The sequence below is a fragment of the Mauremys mutica genome, chromosome 1 (genome assembly GCF_020497125.1).
Source record: "Mauremys mutica isolate MM-2020 ecotype Southern chromosome 1, ASM2049712v1, whole genome shotgun sequence".
NCBI lineage: Eukaryota > Metazoa > Chordata > Testudines > Geoemydidae > Mauremys > Mauremys mutica.
The window spans coordinates 271,255,319-271,274,405 of NC_059072.1; the positions used below are offsets into that span (position 1 = coordinate 271,255,319).

A 19,087-nucleotide genomic window follows, 5' to 3' on the forward strand; every position below is an offset into this window, starting at 1 on the left:
GATGATTGGTTCTCAACCCGTTACCTGTGGGCCACTTGTGGCACAATCAGCACATAGCTGCAGTTCATGTGACATCCTCAGGGACATACAGGTATATATATATTGTGTGGATGTGGCCCACATAACACAGAGAGCTCCAGGTGTGGCCCACATTGGAAAATAGGGTGAGAACCACTGGAATAAATGAGGTGATCTTACCAATTACATAGGGCCTTACATGTAGGAAGACTCACCCTGAGCATCAAGTAAATATATTTAAAATATAGCAAAGGATTAAGGTATAAAACAATAGATGCGCAAGGACATCCTATTGCATTCCCCTTGTTTGGGGAGCCACTCTCATACATGGAGCAGGAGAGCTCTTACTGCAGTAGGATGGGAGAGAACAGGAATTTTGCTGCAACGTTTACTCCTCATTTGTGGCTGTTCTTAACATTTCTGCCAGCAAGATTGTTGGCTACCGTCTTGTCAAAAAGAAAGAGAGACACAGTTAATTTTAAAATGTCAAGTTAGTATACACAGAACTGTTCTTTCAATATTTGCACAGTTCTACTTTGCAGAAACAAATCTACCCTAACATAATATCACAGCAGTGACACTAGCTGTGTTTGCCAAAGTAGACAGGATGTCCAAAAAAAAGTACAATAAGATGTTTGTTTCAACCTTCATTTTACTGGCTGGCTGCAAAGAGTTCTTGGCTTGTGCAGTATGGCAAATTCCTTCCTTTCCTTAGAAAGAGCAGCTCTCTAGCCTAAACCGTGCTTGTATAAATTTCCTATGTGTGTCATGCCACTAGAGAGCCAACTGGCTACAGCTGGGGGCAACACAGATGTGCCTCCCAAGTGAAGAAGAAAAAACCTTCCTTATGCAAAATCAATAATTAATAGCACATTGATGTTACCCTCAATCCAACTGGAGACAATTACAGATGGTGAAAAAACCCTTCCCATCCATATCTTTCTTCACTTTCCTCAGAGAAGCCTGAACAATCTATCCCAAAGCCTGCAAGTCTCCACAGTCAGACCTACAGATGGTGTAAGACGACACCAAGACTTTTTAGTTCTGGAGAATCAACTCAGTTGTTCCCACTTTTCTCTACTGAGCCTCTGATCCCCCACAAAACCACTCAGCTCTTCAGGCATCATAATCCTCAAACCATCTAACATGGTTAGAAGAAGTATATCCTGCTTTGATCAGAACAGGTCCTCTTCTAAAGGCTGCCTCCTGCCCTTTACCTTCCTCATTATTAACTACACCTGCATGGCTTCCTCTAGGTTGGACACTTCTGCCAGGTGTTGCTATGCAGAGCTGATTATATCCCCATCTCTGGGGCAGACATTAACTCCTTGCTGCCATAGACCACTCTGACATTTGTCTACTCCATCATATTTCCCAAATCTATTGCACCATTACATAGGTTCAAGTATTAATAGTTGACCTCAACTTCTGCAGCATAACAGACTTCTGACATTCCTAATTTGTGACTGAATGACTTCCAAACATTTTCTTGAAAGCACCAAAATGTATTTTTTCTTTGTAGTTTGGTTTTGATCATTACAGTTTCTAGTATCTTGGTCTCCCCACTTTGGAGAGATGACATTACCACACACCCCTCCCTTCCCCCCACACACAAAGCAATGACTCCAATTTCCACATGTAAGCACAGCAACTACATATTTATACTTGTATCTCCAAATTGCCCAGTTTAGCTCAAATTTTGGCCCCCAAAAGCCAACAGGCACCCTCAACAAGGGATTTAAGAGGCAATGCCTAGGATAAACTCCTCAAACCCCTGGAGTGTTCATCCACACTAGTCTTCATAAGTGTAACAACTCAAGTTAATTGGCAGTCAACTAACTCAAAGCAATTATTAGCGTAGATGTACTCTAAATGCTTGATAGTTAACTAAGTAGTAATGGGAATTCTATTAATTTTATATCCTGATATTAGAAGTTACAAATATTGCAGTCTACAAGTTATATTATTTAAATTAGTTTATTTAGAAAGTTGATCCACACACAATAATATATCCAATAAATAAAAGTCACCAGTATGGTATATGGCTTAGCAATATATTTCAAGGACACCATACCAGATTTTAATGTTATTCCATCAGCCAAAGAGGAGACCATATTTACAGCAACTATCAAAGTAGGGGAGCTCCACTAAACATTACCAATGTTTATAAAGCCCCTAGCACAAGATGGTCAAAACTAGTGCTACCCAGCACTCCTATTCCATGCATCTATGCAGGTGATTTTAATAGTCACCACACTATGTGGGGCTAGAAAACAAATGAAACCAATGGCAAAGATCTCACTGCACAAGACTTACAACTAGTCTATGAACTAAAACAATCAACATTCCATTCAAGTCGCTTGCAACATGGGTACAATCCAGACCTAACACTTGTGTCTAAAGACCAAAGTGGTAACACTCTCCATAACACATGAAGTACTGTCAGCCAGCACAGACCTATAATAATCTATGTAGGTATCAAAATTCCTGTGTTCTTTCCAAAACAGGTACCACAATGGAATTTTGCTCAAGCTGATTGGGATGCCTACAAACAGACTGTTGAGAAAACTGTTGCAAGGACTCCAATGAGACCAGAATGCTATCGATGGTTAACAGGGCTCCTGAAAGAAGTATGAAAGAAGAACATTCCCCGAGGCTTCTGGAAAAAGCCCACTCCCTGCTGGAAAAGAGATGTGCAGGAGTTGCTCTGGCAATACAATCAGACCAGGAGCTCATATACCACAAAAGCCCTGCTATACTCCCTTAACACAGCAAGACACCTCAGCAAGACACTGGCTTGATTGTGTGCAAAACCTTGATTTTACACATTCAAGTCATCAAGCCTGGACACTACAACAATGTCTTGGGGCCTTCCACTGTCAGCACTGAGGAAGTAAGAGGCCTTCCCTTTTTTCATCGTGACAAGTCTGCAGGCCCTGATGGTATTCCACCGGAATTCCTTCACCATCTTGGCCCCAAAGGACTCCAATGGCTAGCAACATTGTATTCCGCTACCTTAAGGACAGTACTGATCCCTGAAATATGGCGTAAGGCAATGGTAATTGCCATACCAAAGCCTGGAAAGCCCCCGAAGAGCAGGAAGCTATAGGCCAATTTCTCTACTATGTACCACTTATAAACTTCTTGACCATATTGACCCCAAAAGAATATGGCCTCTTACCGAGACAATTATCCCTATCAAACAGGCAGGCTTCTGGCAAAAACGGAGTTGTTGTGACCAAGTTCTGGCACTCAGCTTACACTGTGACTGGTTATCAAAAAAAAATTAAAAACAGGCATAGTATTTGTTGACCTGTCATCTGCGTATGATACTGTATGGATTAAGGGCCCAATGCTGAAACTTGCTAAAATTATACCTTGCTACCAAACACTTTGCCTGCAGTGGATCATGCTGAGTAACAGATGCCTACAGGTGTACTTGGCTCACCCAATATCAAACAGGCTACCACAAGGCTCTGTACTTGAACCAACCCTTTTTAATGTTTACATAAGTGACATGCCACCAACGAAATCACAAAAATTTGGATATGCAGATGATCTTGCCATGACAATCCAAGCAGACCTCCACAACACTGACATTGAGAAAGCATTAACTTTTTTCATGACTATGATCAGAAGGAGGCTTGGAAAGCATATTGGGCTAAACAAGACTTAAATAAGCACCTTGTGCCACATCCCATGCAGAGGTTCCTAGGTTTGACCTTCCACAGTCATTTTGGTCAACTCTGAACCAAATTTGAACCAGCCTTGGAAGATGCGGCTATATAATGCACAAATGGAAAACTCAAGGACTCCCCGGTGTGCAAGTGTGGTTCCCCATGACAGACCAAACATATCACTAACTACGCCCCAATTTATAAATATGAAGGAGGCATTACTGTAATAAACTCTGCTACTCCTGATGTAGCCATTTGGCTCGATCAACTTCAAGTGAGGTTGTAGTTGCTGCTCTACACCAGCCATACAAAAGAAGAATAGAAAACCCTGGTACGGCCACCTTCGTTTACTACCCTGATTTCAATCTCCCTCTTTTTGGGAAAGGTTATCAAGCAGGTGACAGTGAATTTTATCACCACTCACTCACTGACCATATTCAGCATCTTACATTCTTCTCGCTGGGCATGGTAAAGGGACGATTCTAGTGGCACTAATAGATGATCTTCTGACCACAGACAGAATTCAAGCCTAAGTATCAACTTTCAGTCACAAGGTGCTTCAGACCTATTTACAGGGTATAGCAGGATGAATGATGCAGTAATGAGAAAATTTCCTCTCAGACAGCTGGCAGAATTGTGATGGGCAACTATTCCTCTTCCACAGAATTCTTGAGTCCTCTCTGCCAAAAACTGAGATTGACAACAGGGGATGATCACTCAATGATTGCCTGTTCTGTTTTTTTCCTTCTGAAGCACCTGGCATTGGCCAGCCTCAGAAGACAGGATACTGGGCTAGATGGACCATTGGCCTGACCCAATGTGGCTGGTCTTCTATTATGTCCTGCAGAGATTACTAGGTCTCCTCATCTTTCAACATTATCTCAAGTCCCTTTGGAAAAGTTGTGAGATGTTACAGGCTCAAGTGTCACCAAAACCAGAGGACCACAGCTTTAAATCTCCATTTCAGCACATGCGGTCAATGCCCTGATACTACCTGAAATAAATACACACAGCTTCCTGAAGCTCCTACAATTGTTGTTGACCACTTACCAGATTGTTGTAAGGAAATCACAGCCTCTGTATCCCTGGGTGTTTTAAACCGCCATAGTCTGAACAGAGCCTGGGCACTGTCCCAATCATGGGGTCCATAGGCACTCTTTTGGCATTCAGTCCCTCTATTCAACACTCCCTCCTGACAGTTGCAACCATACGGGTCAGCTGACCAGCTCCTGCAACCAGTGCCGATCCCTGAGAATCTCCCAAATCTTGCAAACTGCCTCTCCCAGAACTCGATCCCAAGGTCTGCGCCTTCTGGGTTACAGTTTAACTCTCTCAAGAGAGATGAGGCAGTTGGTACAAAGCATCTTTGTGTGTCTTACATGTTACAACGCTGTTGCCCTTTACTTAAGTCACACATCCATACAAAAATAACCCCCAACACACATTGCTCCTCACACTAGTTCACCCTCCCCTTGGCAGTCCATCTGCATTCAGGTAAGCAGGGTCCCCTGAGCCTCTTGCAGCAACTTCCCTCTTAAGTTGGTGAAAATGGCTGAAAATTGACAACATAAAGGGCAGGAGATGCTCTATTTAACCTTCTGGTTTCTCGCCAGGGGGTGCCCATAACAGACGGTCAGAGTCCTACCAAGGAACTTCCTTGCTAGGCAATCTCTTCTATGCTCAACCAATCACTCTGGGCAGGGCAAGTCTTTTGTCTAAGACGCTTCCTTTTTAAATATAAGACTATCCAGCTTTAACACCCTCTATTGTTAAGTCTTCATCACTACCCCAATTGGAATTCCATCCAACATCCATGCAAAGATAAGAGAGAATCATAGAAGTGACGGACTGGAAGGGACCTTCAGAGGTTATCTAGTCCAGTCCCCTACACTGAGGTGGGACTAAGTATTATCTAGACTATCCCTGACATGTGTTTGTCTAACAACCTGTTAAAAACTTCCAGTGACAGATTCCATAACCTCCGTAGGTAATTTGTTCCAGTGCTTAAATATCCTTACAGTTAGGAAGTTTCTTAATGTCTAATCTAAATCTCCCTTGACAAAAGGCTGCCCCTTCAAAATGGAATTTGCAGCTTGGTAAAGATACACACACAGTTCATAATCTTGCATAGAATTCTTTCCTTTTTACATTCTGACGGATTTGCTGACGTGCTTCTTTTTGATGCAGTTAATTGTTTGTGGGCCACTCAGTACACATCTGGATGAGCTTCCAGTGCAAGAATTCATAACACAAATACAGATTTCCCATAATAAAGCCACTGTTGCTATCCATGTAAAGAAACACATTCTCTCACCGCCAACTGACCAGGAGATTGCACCTATTTCTCTGAGACAGTAACTGCCGCTGTAATCCAGTCCTTCTCCAGACTCAGACTCTCTGGGGCTGAAGTTGAAGGCCTTAATATCCCATTTATTCAGTGGGAAAAGCCACTGAGCACACACCCCACTGGCTCTCTGTACATTACAGCGCACAGATTAAGGTCCAGGCCTGATCTTTCTTTCAGGTCCTTCATGGGCTATGATCTGGACCTGGATATCTTGTAATCCTCTCTATGCACAACCCACCAGAACAATTGTTTAGTAGGATTGATGCTGCGTACAGGATGAAACTCTCCAAACCACATGCCATTCTCAGTAGGAAGGGGAAAGAAGGAGGCATGAAAACAAACTGACCTCAAGCCCAACCCTGTTCAGAGCATGGACACCATATTTTCGAGAAGCTTCCCCAAAATAATGAAAGCCAATAATCAAAATAAATGTAGCTGCCCCATGACAATCAAGAGTACAATATTTCATACTGTAAAGGAGTCTCAAATTTAATATGTTGTCTATTGTTCACTGTGATGGCTGTATTAAAAATGATTAGATAACCATACCAACTTTGTCCCCAATCCTGAGGCATTTGAGAGGAGACACCAAGCGAGACCTCACAGTGCCTTGTTATACCTGTTGTCAGAGCTGTACCGGTGTGGTGCTCTGCTCTCTCCAATCTTGATATCACTCAGCTGCGTGCGTGTGTTCCCTCTGTGTGCTGCCCCAGCTCTTCGAAGATAGCTGACCCAGCAGACCCGATGAGAACCCCCAATAACCACAAAGTCTAGTAAGGTACGAAGGCACGTCGGCCAGGTTTATTGTCGAAAAAAGCACAGCCTCCGGCTCCCTGGCAAACGTAGTCCAAGGTGCTGCTGCGATACAGCTAGCCAGTACATATGTACTCCCTGACAATGGACTCAGCTCAGTCAGTGGCGGGATTTCCACTGCCCCCTAGGCTGGACAAAAGGCACCTCCCCAGGAATGCATTCTTATACCCAGATACAAACAAGTTACACATCACACCTGACGTATTGAGGGGCCACCTTTCTACATAGCAAGGTACAACCCCTCTATGTATTACGGTGCCGCCCCTCACCTTGTACACGTTGGTTCGATCAAAACAACTCTATCCATCATTTTACCCTTTTGCCCCTGTCATTGGGATGGGTCGGCCTGTCCTCCTGTTATCTATGGAATGTTTCAGTATAGTGTGTTCTAGTGCTGTGTTTATGCTAGGTGAATATATGTTTATGCAGCATCAGCCCTTCTCATGCCAGCTTCTGTGAGCAGGGCCTACCTCTGGCTCACAGCTTAACTTTGCTTTATGTTAGCAAAGTCTTGACCATTACTTTAGTTCAGGCCTCATACTGGGCCTTTATCAGGGCCTGCATTTACTACAATACCTATGGATGAAATTATTTAATGCATTTGACTTTCATGCTCCAGATCCCTCACTGGCAGAAAAAGAAAACTCCACACTGCACAGAATACATCAAAGGCCTCAGATGATGGGCAATTACTTTGCCCTCTGGGGTGCCAATATTAGGAAAGTAACAATAATGGCAGTTATCAGATTTATATATTTTTATGGCCAGGGGTATCTATGATCACTGGATAGAGAGGTTCAAAATGAGGGCAGAGTGGGTTCTTATTTTTACCAAAGTGTGACCCATGCCTATAGGAGAAAGACTATTGCATTTCCATTGTATTTCCCAATTTGCAGGGTAAAACAGTCAGCCATGATAGACAGAATGGCCCACCTCTGATAATAAGTTCCAGAGATGTGGCAAAGATGGGAGTTTTCCCACCAGCTTTTGAGATGCAATTTAGTTTAGCATTATAAGAATTATCTGCCTACACAGTGTTACCATTTCTATTATTTAATTAATAGAGTTGCAACCTTGTTTTTTCCATAAGATCATCTCTCTAATTCACAGCATGGCAGTAGCATACGTCAGGAATATCAAAATTAAGGCCAGATATTACAGCTAACATATTTCTATCAAGGGACATCATAGAACCAGGTAAATTATATTTTCCTAGATCATCTATCTAGTATAGACACCAGGGGCTCATTTTATGATTTTAATTATTCTGTTTAGCTATTACAGTTTAAAGTGTTTTGTGGTAATCAGCAGAAATTAATTAGACATAAAACTATAAGATATTCATTTTCAAACACTTTATCTTAATTATATTGCAAATGCAGATATTAACAGATTACACAGCAGTTTGTTTGGCTACCTCATTAAATGATTCTAAAGCACTCTCTAACACGCAGCAATAACTGTATACTGATACCTTAGCAATACCATAAGTATGGACAATCCAGGAAAATACATTAGAATTATGTAAAGTTAGTTTCAAGCACAATAGGCTACATACAGACAGGACAGTTCTCTACATCCCTCCACAACAAGGTTGTGAGGTGGCATTTGAGACACCTTTCATCAGTAAGGACAACAAAATGGCCCCCAAACTGAATGGATTAATAGAAATTGTGTTAATATCTATAATGTAACATATACACACTAAGGGTCAAAGTTAACACTGGAATAATTGCATTAACAATTATTATATTACATCAAGAATTAAGCTGGCCTAAAGTGCACACATGTGTATTTTAAGAGTAATTAGTTTTAAAGCATCCTTAGATATTTGAAATAGATTTAACTGACCAACCAGTGGTTTTGAGGATTTTTCTACACTGCTGCCACAGGCTAAACTGCTTTCATATTATGCAAATCGCTCCCTAAATAACTCATCTCTGCCATGTTGATATTTTAAAAAACCTACACCAGAACCTAGTTTAATAATTGTGCCAACATCTATATTCATCAGTGCAGGAACCAGGAAGAGAAAGCTCAAAAGAGGCTCATATTTAAACTCACACCTCAGTATGAGCGTGGGTTTATTTTGGGAAGTTTGATTTAACTTCAAACAGAACATGGCAAAAGTGACCGTATAGTCCTTACATGCAGTTTTATAGTCCATGGTTGCCAAAATACAAGTGAAATATTCAAGCCAATCCTCAAAATAGCACTTACATTTCCCCAGAAGTCTCAGGCCCAGCTTTTCAACAGCATAACTTTCCCTCTATCTCTCTCAAGAGAGTGAGCCAGCCTGTTTTTAAGATCAGCCTAATTAGGCTTAACCTTTTGCAGGTACTACAACAGGCAGGCCTAACTAGGCTCAAGTCAACCTAATCAGCTTCCAGATAAGAGTACCTCCCTCAGCTGTCTTCCAGCTAGTCCATGAAAAAACAAAACATAGGCTTCTGTCAGGTTCAGCTGGGTTTTCTCCAGGGGACCACTGGGAGGGGAATGGCAAAGCTGCAGTGTTTCCTTTGGGGGCACTAAAAGACCTGTACATATCCTCCCATTGCCTTGTCAAGTAACCATGTGATTTTTAACCCTTTCCTCACACCTTCTAGGTTTGTCTCTCTGTCTATGACCTTCACTTGTGTTATGTCTGAACATAAATTGCATGCTCTTTAGGCAAGGATTGGTCTTTACTTCTTCCTGGGAAACACCTACTATGCTATGGGGTGCTCCAAAATAATAATAATTAATTTCAGCCCTGGTTTGTGTGACCATAAGGGTCCAGACACCTGCATGGGAAAACAGGGGGGGGATCTGAACCCCAAAGAAAAAAACACAATTGACTCAACTGGGTACATGCAACGATATTGTGTACAAAGATATGTCAAGCAAGGTCTTTCATGAACACTTGTAATGTTCTGAACTTGATGGTCATCATGAGATATGTATACAGATATGGTTATGAATGTGTGCATGCATGTACGTGTAACTATAGCACCTTCATGGCTAATATGAAGTCCACTCTGCAGGTGACTCTAGCTAAGAAAAGGTGTGTAGAGGAACGCAGTAGGGAAACTCCCTTCCACCCCAAGGGCGCCTTTTCCAACACCCCTAGAGTAAACACACAGACACATACTCAAACAAACCAGAAAAACACAATGAATACAGGAAAGGGAAACATTTATTTACAGAGGGCTGAATGGAGTAAAGCAGAGGGAGAAGAGACTGGGAGACATAAGGCAGGGTTACACCTAACACAAGGAGCCACAGGCCCAGTGGTACCACAATGAAAGGGTAGACACTGAGCAATGCATCTACATTCAGAGTTCAGGAATCCTAGGCAGAGTTCCAGTGTGTGTGTGTGTGTAGACCTCACCTCACACCAATGAGGTGGTCAGGCAGGCAGCAATGGGCTGCCTCCCCAACCATATCAGAGGAGCTCCAAACAGTTAGAATTGTACAACCCAAGAAGAGACTGATGGGCCATTAGGATTAATGGGAAAACATTAAGACATCCCAGATAGAATTTCCCTAACCCTAAATAACGATGAGTCACCATGCCTGGAGAAAAGAAAAGCTTTTCCTTACTATTTCATTTCTGAATCAGATTTTTCTATTAAATGAACATTTTGTTTATGTTTACCCCAAGCCAATCTCTGGTGTGCAAACTGTGTGGAATGTGTCTACCAAAGTGAACTGATAATTGGGGGCTGCTGAACCAGAGGGGAAAAGTCCAAGTATCTGGCAGATAAGAAATTGGATTAGATGGATTTGGGGAGACTGGGACCAGAAGAGCTTTTGGATCACCCTGCAAGGAGTAACTAGGCTGGTGGAAGCCAGGGTGAGACCTTTATGCTTGTGGGCTGGATCCTGGTATCAGAGCTCTAAACCATAGCAACAGAGCATTACACAATATAAAGTTTCAAGTTAGGTGGTGAGAGAACTCCTTATTGGTCTGGATGATCCCCAAAACATCACTGTTTTGTTCATTGGAAAACCTGGATAAAAATACAACCTAGCCGCATGTTCCTTATTCCCTCTTTTGAAGGTCGGGAGTGAGCAGAATATTAATACCAATGGGTTCTATTCTTTTTTCGATGAGACATCAAATAACTTAGCTTGAGCAGTTTATTATTTAGAGAAATCACTGCAATACAGAGAGGGTTAATACTTCACATAAGCTGGAGAACAGGCTTGCAGCTTACATTTTCACTCTGTTCCAAAATTATGTGCTAAATTTTCCCCATATTTATACCTCACTTGATTACAGCAGACAGAAGATTTCACAGATGTGGGACCTTTCATCCTTTTCTTATCTAGTTTTCTTCATATTTTGAAGATCAGACATCTGTACCAAATTATACAAATATCCCTAGAAGTAAACAGTGTGCTAGGCAAGGTTGGTTATATTTGGCATGGCTTCTGACTGGTTCTGCATACACAAACAACAGAGTGTACATACAGTTCACCTGCTAGTAAGTTTCCACAATAAAGATTAGTATGAGTATGAAGTATTCTGGGAAATATATTTCATAGTTATACAACTTAGCATAAATACAGAACATTCTGAAAAATACAATATTGTCTAACAATGATCAATTTTTTGTGAGATATAAATCCAGAAGATAGAGTAAACAATAAAATATGCACTGGTGTAATTAAAGGTCAGTATTTGTTAACAGCTACAAAAAGATTACTACACTTATTTCCTATTCTAAATATAAGGGGAAATTGAAAATCTTAGATACCAATGTGTGATAACTGTTGACAAATGTTGACTATTCATGGGAACTATTGTATATTAAGTAGTGCTATGCAGTGGAAGCCATTAAAATCTTGAAATTTGCCATTCATAATAGTTACATTTTCTGATGTGCATGTGATATTCCTTGTCCTACAATCTTGATACCTTCAAGATGTTAACGTTGCAGACTCTAGTAAAATCCTAAGGATCTGGATAACTGGGATATTGATTAGATCAAAATGAGATGAGGTTTAAAGTAAACAATCAAGGAAAGAATGAATGACTTATCGGACAGATATACTCTAGGGCAGTGTTTCCCAAACTTGGGATGCCGCTTGTGTAGGGAAAGCCCCTGGCGGGACAGGCCGGTTTGTTTACCTGCCACGTCCGCAGGTCTGGCCGATCGCGGCTCCCACTGGCTGCAGTTCGCTGCTCCAGGCCAATGGGAGCAGCTGGAAACGGCACGGGCTGAGGGACGTACTGGCCACCACTTCTAGCAGCTCCCATTGGCCTGGAGCAGCGAACTGCGGCCAGTGGGAGCTGCGACTGGCCGAACCTGCGGATGGAGCAGGTAAACAAACCGGCCTGTCCCGCCAGGGGCTTTCCCTACACAAGCAGCATCCCAAGTTTGGGAAACACTGCTCTAGGAGGAATTTATTTAGAAGCAGTCTAAATAAAGAGAGTAGGTTTTTTTGTGGGGGAGGAGATGGGAAATGATGAATAGTAGATTGAGTAGGAGTTCATAGTGCAATGCTGCTCAGAAGCTCAATTCTTTTCTAGGTTGTTGTGGCCTGACATCTAGTCCCCCACTAGAAACCAAGCAAGGATCCTCTGCAATGAGCAAAAGAAAGTCTAGGTCTCAGAGATGGCTCATTTGTTAGATTAAGATATCTAGCACAGGAAATTAGACTAAAATGTCCTGCCCAGTGCTTCTGGGCTGACTATTCAAACAGAATATAAACAAAACCCAACACATAGGGCTTAATTCCCAGATCTGCCCAGATGGACACCCTGAACTCCCTGGGGAAATGGAGAGATATTCCCTCTGAATGTCCTTTTACCCTAGAAACTGCCTTCTCTATATTGACTCCTGTACTCGGAATGTAGCAAAGTTATCCTGAGTGTTTTTTAAAGGGTTCAGATGTGATCACTCTACTCCCCTGAGTTCCAGTTTCCCTTGGAGATTTCCTATTCCAAGAGTTAGGCTGATGACACCCGCCTTTATTAAAGAAATTGAAATGGGGATGCTTCAGCCCATGAGGGTTGTTTTCAAGGAGAAAAAGGGTTTGCTGTTTCTCCCATCACAGATGTACACACAGAAATCCCTAACCAGTTAAGAGAGGTTACAGGGCTACTTTGCAATAATCGTCAAACTGCACCTGAAACACTGGTTCTGCTCTCCATATTTGTTGTTTTTATTTTAAAAGGAAGAAAATACAGTATATTTAAAAATAGAATATATACAATGTAGAGCAAACAAAATGCTAAATGGATGTCGGATTTTGATTTCAGAATAGTTTAAACGATTAAAATATTCCTTTATGGTAAATAAATTCAAAGAATAGGGAACATCTAGTTAGGTATTTAGTATTGTTCAAAAACTGCAGTGGGATCTAAGAACTAACAACATTTAAGACACTGTCTAGGAACTCAGGACCCTTCAAAAATTACTCCTATGCTTAAATTTACACATTGTGAGCAGGCCCATTGGCTTCAGTGGGACAACTAATCAAAGGGCATAATGTTAAGCATATATGCTAGTCTCTGGAAGATTGAGGACTCAGTCTGCTGGACTACTTTTATCTTCTCACCCTTGTCTCCTAAAGGCTACTACCATGGGTGGATTGTGTGCGCATGCACACGCACTAATACTAACGTCTGTTATTCTGATCATTCTGTTGAAGTTACTATGGAAAAAAGAGGTGCAACTTTCATTTCCATCTAATGTTGATAATCATACAATATTAAATTTTCCTTTTATTTTTTCCCCTATAATGGATGGAGAAAGACTCTTGCATATACATTAAACACTAGGGACAAGATTAGCTAATTATGACTACAGGAAAGTGCCAATTATATCAAGGTGGAGGCAGTGCACTGCTGATATTCCCTTGAGGGAACAATAATAAGATGGAAAGGTGATAGCGAATAGTAAGTTAAACATGAGACTTATGCAATATGGTGGCAGAAAAGGCCTAATATGATTTTGAGCTGTACATCCTGGAACATGGTAATAGTCCCTTGTCTTCATGGCTCTGGTGTTATTGCACTCCATGCATCCAGTCTCCATGCACATCCTGTGACAGTCTCCATTCTTCCCCTACCCTACCCCCTCCATCTGCAGCATCATAACAGAGTTCAGAGCATTTGACACTTTAGGCTGAGATTATATCTAACCAGGAAAAAAAAGGCCATTTATGGGACCGATGAAAAGGCCAGTGAGGAAATGTACAATGTGGAGGGGGATGGTTGCAGACTAGTCTGGAAAGGAGGCACATATCTGTGGCCTGCACTGGTAGTATAGCAACCTGGACTTAGCCAGGTGTCCCCTCCATCCTTCCCCTGCAGATTGCTAAGTCCAAGCAAAGAACACTAGTAATTTAGCTCATTCTATGTCAATATGTTAGTGGAGTGGGCATTGGTAAAGCATCTGAGAATGGATGGAGGTCACTGCTGGACTAGTTGGAGGTGGAGATCACAAGAGTGAGCTCTTGTAGTACAGCACCATGAAACGGAAAGGTTCAAATGAGTGCCTGCAGTGGCTCAGGACTCCTAGACAGAGCTGAGCATTATAAAGGTGAAGAAAGAGAGATGGTGTCTTGGAAGACTGCTGCAGGATGAGGATTACATACATTGTCCATGTAAGGAGCACAGCTAGCAATGCTACTGCTGGACCTAAAGAAAAAACGGGGCATAATGTTCAAGTCACCACAGATAGGACGAGAAAAAGAGGACTGTAAGTCTCTCACTACACATAAGGGCTTGTTCCAAACTGACAGCTTTATAAGGCAGATGAGGTTATCAACCATCAATCATTGTATAATATAATTTGAATTTTTAAAGATGCTCTTATGATTCACTGTTAAGCAACAAAACCATATGCCTGATCTTGTACATCTCACTCAGGCAATACGTCTTTTAGTTCAAGGGAGTATGTAAGGGGTATGAGAGAGTTTGAAATACTAGCTAACATTTTATCAAACTAAAAGGTGATTTTTAAAAAAATTAAAAACCTGTTAAATATGAAGCAACAAATTATTAAAAGGTAACAGAACTTTCACAAAACCTCATGCCTAACACATCTGAATATTTATTATGTATAAAAATCTTTCCAGTTACATGCATTTTATATTAAATTATTGTGCAATGTAATAGAGAGCTGTGCATAGCACCAGTCATGGTCAGGCTGCTCACATGCGATGTGACCAGGACATGTGCTTCATTAGCAGTATACAGTTTCAGAGTAGGGGCTTGTGATATTTTTGACAGGGAAATTGTATTCTTATGCTTCTCAGTTTTTACAGGACATGAATATTTCATGCAGAAAAGAACATAGTGCCATTTTTATATGGGATGAATGGAACCTAAAAGATGAGTGTGCCCTGCCAACATTCCCTTACACTAGGGATTGGCAACTTCTGGCACGCAGCTCACCAGGGTAAGCACCCTGGCAGGCCGGGCCAGTTTGTTTACCTGCCGCATCCACAGGTTCGGCCGATCGTGGCTCCCATTGGCTGTGGTTCGCTGCTCCAGGCCATTGGGGCCTGTGGGAAGTGGCACGGGCAAAGGGATGTGCTGGCCGCTGCTTCCTGCAGCCCCCATTGGCTGGGGACAGCGAACTGCGGCCAGTGGGAGCCGTGATCAGCTGAACCTGCGGACGCAGCAGGTAAACAAACTGGCTCGGCTTACCCTGGCGAGCCGTGTGCCAAAGGTTGCGGGTCCCTGCCTTACACAGTCAAACACTTAACTGCTCTTTCTCCCATTGTAACCAGGAGGAAGAAATATGAAATGACTCAGGAAACAATTCCTAAAATATGGATCTATGATGGAAAGTGGTGCCAAAATCTTAGCTACATGGAAATTACCAGACAAGATAAAAAGATAATCACCAAAGATATGTATTCGTCCAATGTAGATCAAATATGTGCGCATCTGATTTTTTATATTAATTATAGCCTCATATTGATTTATGAAGTCACTGCTGTGTTGGCACCACAACATTATATTTTGTGGATATGATCTCACCCAACTGAAAAACTGCACCTTCTGAGAAATGAAATTACGTGCCAGAAACATCGTTAATGTACATGCTATTTAGTCACTGACAGCTCCATAATAGCAATAGTTGTTTGGGGGTAAACAACAACAGCCAGAGAGAAGATACTATAGACAAATAACAATATAGTAGCTCAAAATGAGAACAGAAGCAGGGGAAGAGGTGTTCGAGGAGGAGCAAAAGAGTCACTCAGCTGTAGGGAGAAGGAAAAGGAGGGAAAGCAGCATTTTCATACACAGTAATTTTATATTTCATAGATATCTATATAAACATGACCATGTACTGTATCTTTTCCTGCTTCCCACCCCGCATGCCAACACAGATATCCTCAGTACGTTGTATGCATTTGGAGGCACAAAAGAGAGTCCAGTAAAACATATTACTTCATTTGCCAGAAGTTGGGATTGGGCGACAGGGGATGGATCACTTGATGATTACCTGTTCTGTTCATTCCCTCTGGGGCACCTGGCATTGGCCACTGTCGGAAGACAGGATATTGGGCTAGATGAACCTTTGGCCTGACCTAGTATGGCCATTCTTATGTTCTCATACACCTTATCTCTACAAAAACTAATGACTTACATATTGTTATGGGTTAATACTGAAGATTATATGATTCCTGACAATAAGATGAATACAATTACTGGGCCTGCAGACATTTGAATTATAGGTAGGAGAGGATCTCTGAATGGGAAGTGTATTTGCATAGATGAAATCAAGCTAGAACCTGTGTGTTTGAACTTGGCTTTGAGAGTATGGCTTTGAGTGTGGTTTAGGAAATGTACCTGAGTGGGCAGGATGAAGGAGTAGTCCAGAGGCAGTTTTCTTTGAATAGTATTTCTTCTTAGGGTGTATAGTCAGATATCAGTAACTGTGAGGACTGATTTATATGTTCCTGCTTTTCTTAAATGCAAACATCATAATTTGATAAAAAGTCTTAGATCAGGGATCAGGAACCTTCGGCACGTGGCACGCCAGGGTAAGCCCCCTGGCGGGCCGGGCCGATTTGTTTACCTGCCACGTCCACAAGTTCGGCCAATCGCGGCTCCCACTGCTCATGGCTCGCTGTTCCAGGCCAATGGGGGCTGTGAGAAGTGGTGGCCAGCACATCCCTCGGCCTGCGCCACTTACCGCAGACTCCATTGGCCTGGAGCAGCGAACCGTGGCCAGTGGGAGCTGCGATCGGCCGAACCTGTGGACACGGCAGGTAAACAAACCAGCCCGGCCCACCAGGGTGCTTACCCTGGCAGGCCGCGGGCCGAAGGTTGCTGTTCCCTGTCTTAGACTGTGTTCCAATATGAATGCCAAGGTTGAAGTTTCTTCAAATTTTTTCCCCATAAACCAATCTGCCAATCCCTAATTTTTATAGTACTCTCCATTGACCATAAAATTCAGTACTGCACAACAGTGTTAGTTCTGTGCTAGTTACTAGATGTGTTCTTGAGAAAGAATCATTCACTTACTGCTTTTGACAGCTGCTGCAACCATGCAAAGGCATGGGGCAGAAGGGCGAAAAAGGCAGCTAAAGTTCAAACTGCATGTGAATTTACTAAAGGGAACAAAATCCAGTGGTGGTATTCTACCGAGTACTTGGAAGCATTTTCAATAAAAAAAAAAAAAAAACCAAAAAACCTCCACTCAGATCATGTTTTGCTGCACAACAGATGCATGTGGTATTTTACACACTTTCCTTCTCCTACAGTGAGTATAACAAAGATATGTGGAAAATCCAAAAACCCTGTAAGAATTCACCCAAAGTTGAACCAGTTGGTATTATAGAGAAATTGATAAGCAGCTGCATTTCTCCCACTGCATCATATTCTTTTACCTTTGGGAATAGTGAAATGTCACTACGCAAAAGCCAGAGTCAGCTACAAAAATAATTTATTTTTTGCAGATATGAAACCATTTCAGCATTAGATGTTATATAAAACATCAAAGTAGCCCACATGGACAGCATTACATTCCACAAGAGAGTCATCAGAACTCTTGTTCTGGAGTGTAAAATAGAGATCAGTAAGGAAAATGGCATTTTAATATTTCCTGGGGAAAAAGAGAAAGGTTCCATGGATTTCTATTATGTATAATCAACATGAGAATAGATGTCTCAAAGGCTGCAGCTCAACCAGAAGTTATAGGCCCAACACAAGAATTACTCAATGAATTTCTAGAGACTATTATGCAGGAGGTCTGACTAGATGATCAAAATGGTCTCTTCTGGCCTTAAAACCTATGGATCTATAAAAAAATAACCTAATGGTAGGAGGGTAAATAAACAAGTCAGCACAGGGCCAAACTCTACCACTCTTACTTGCCTTGAGGAACACCTTATTCTATGAGAAAAAAACACTGTAAATAATGGAACTAGCCATGGAAGAAGATAGTGTGACGGGTTGGGTCACAGAAACCCCCTTGGGACTACCACCTGATGTGCTCAAATTACCTCTGGGCCTGTTTTCCCTGCCAGCTTGGGACTTCAGAACCCTGTCTTGTTGAGCCAGCCATGCTAGCCTGCTGCAAAACAGACCCAGGTCTGAACCACATCCCCCAAAGCTGCAGACTTAACTGAAAACAGTATAAGAAGTGGTCCTGTCTCTAGCACCCAGACACTCAGTTCCCAATGGGATTCAAACCCCAAATAAATCCATTTTACTCTGTATAAAACTTATACAGGGTAAACTCATAAATTGTCTGCCCTCTGTAACACTGATAGAGAAATATGCACAGCTGTTTTCTCACCCAGGAATTAATTACTTACTCTGGGTTAATTTATAAGCAAAAGTGATTTTATTAAATATAAAAAGTAGGATTTAAGTGGTTCCAAGTAATAACAGACAGAACAAAATAAGTTACCAAGCAAAATAAAACAAAAACACACAAGTCTAAGCCCTATACATTAAGAAACTGATTTCAGATAAAATCTCACCCTCAGAGATGTTCCAATAACCTTGTTTCACAGAATGGACTGCTTCCTAGTTTGGGCACAATCCTTTCCCCTGGCACAATTCTTGTTCCAGCTCAGGTCGTAGCTAGGGGATTTTTCATGACTGCAGCTCCCTTTTTTCTGCTCCACCCTCATGCATGGCTTTGGCACAAGGTGGGAATCTTTTGTCTCTCTGGGTCCCCACCCCTCCTAAATGGAAAAGTACCATCTTAAAGATGAATTCCAGTACCAGGTGACATGGTCACATGTCCTGTGAGACTCCAAGACTATTTTT

The 19,087-nt window shown here is 41.9% G+C and overlaps 1 protein-coding gene across 2 annotated transcripts in view; it reads right to left on the minus strand.

Moving 5' to 3' along the window:
- GPC5 (glypican 5) overlaps nt 1–19,087 on the minus strand; it is a 1,065,559-nt gene that overhangs the window by 489,991 nt on the left and 556,481 nt on the right. The window contains exon 1 of one of the 2 annotated variants that reach the window (XR_006578135.1): nt 9,076–9,169. The exons of the other annotated variant lie outside the window; for it this stretch is intronic. The gene's annotated coding sequence lies outside the window, so the exon portion shown is untranslated. Of the gene's footprint in view, nt 1–9,075; nt 9,170–19,087 lie in introns of those variants that run through there. 2 annotated transcript variants of the gene reach the window in all.